The sequence below is a fragment of the Gigantopelta aegis genome, chromosome 7 (assembly GCF_016097555.1).
Source record: "Gigantopelta aegis isolate Gae_Host chromosome 7, Gae_host_genome, whole genome shotgun sequence".
NCBI lineage: Eukaryota > Metazoa > Mollusca > Gastropoda > Neomphalida > Peltospiridae > Gigantopelta > Gigantopelta aegis.
This window is the reverse complement of record NC_054705.1, coordinates 14,995,201-14,995,748: the sequence shown is the minus strand read 5'-3', so window position 1 is coordinate 14,995,748 and position 548 is coordinate 14,995,201.

Sequence of the window (548 nt, the reverse complement as noted above, 5' to 3'; positions counted from 1 at the left end):
TGTATATTCAATGTGTTCCTGGTCGTCTTATTATTTGTAAGAAGCCCAAACTGGATTTTGTCTTCAAACAACTTTGTAGCCTACGTACGAAAAAATAATATTTTAGGAAATCAAATAAAATTTAACCTAGTACACATATAAGAACCACCAGAAACACGTTTAATATACAGCCACTAATATTTTATATACAATTTTTTTTTTTTTTTTATGTAACTACAATCGTTAAAAAATCTGTTAGTCAATAACATTTTTAAGATTGCAGCAAACTCAGGAATGTTCCTTTAAAACATAAAAGTTCATATTTTTATACATATTTGGGCGAGATTAAAAACAAAAGAAAACTTCCAATCGATTACACACACACAAACACGCATACGTACACACCATACCCACCCCTTACAAAAAAGAAATAAAGAAAGTAGCGATCCAACTCAAATATTTAATTTAGGCTCGTTTCTGATTAAATTATCTTCACTATCGATCCCTTCTTATCTTGTGTAAACACAGTAATCTCCCTTGGCAAAATCTTTCTTCTCTAAAGAAAACCA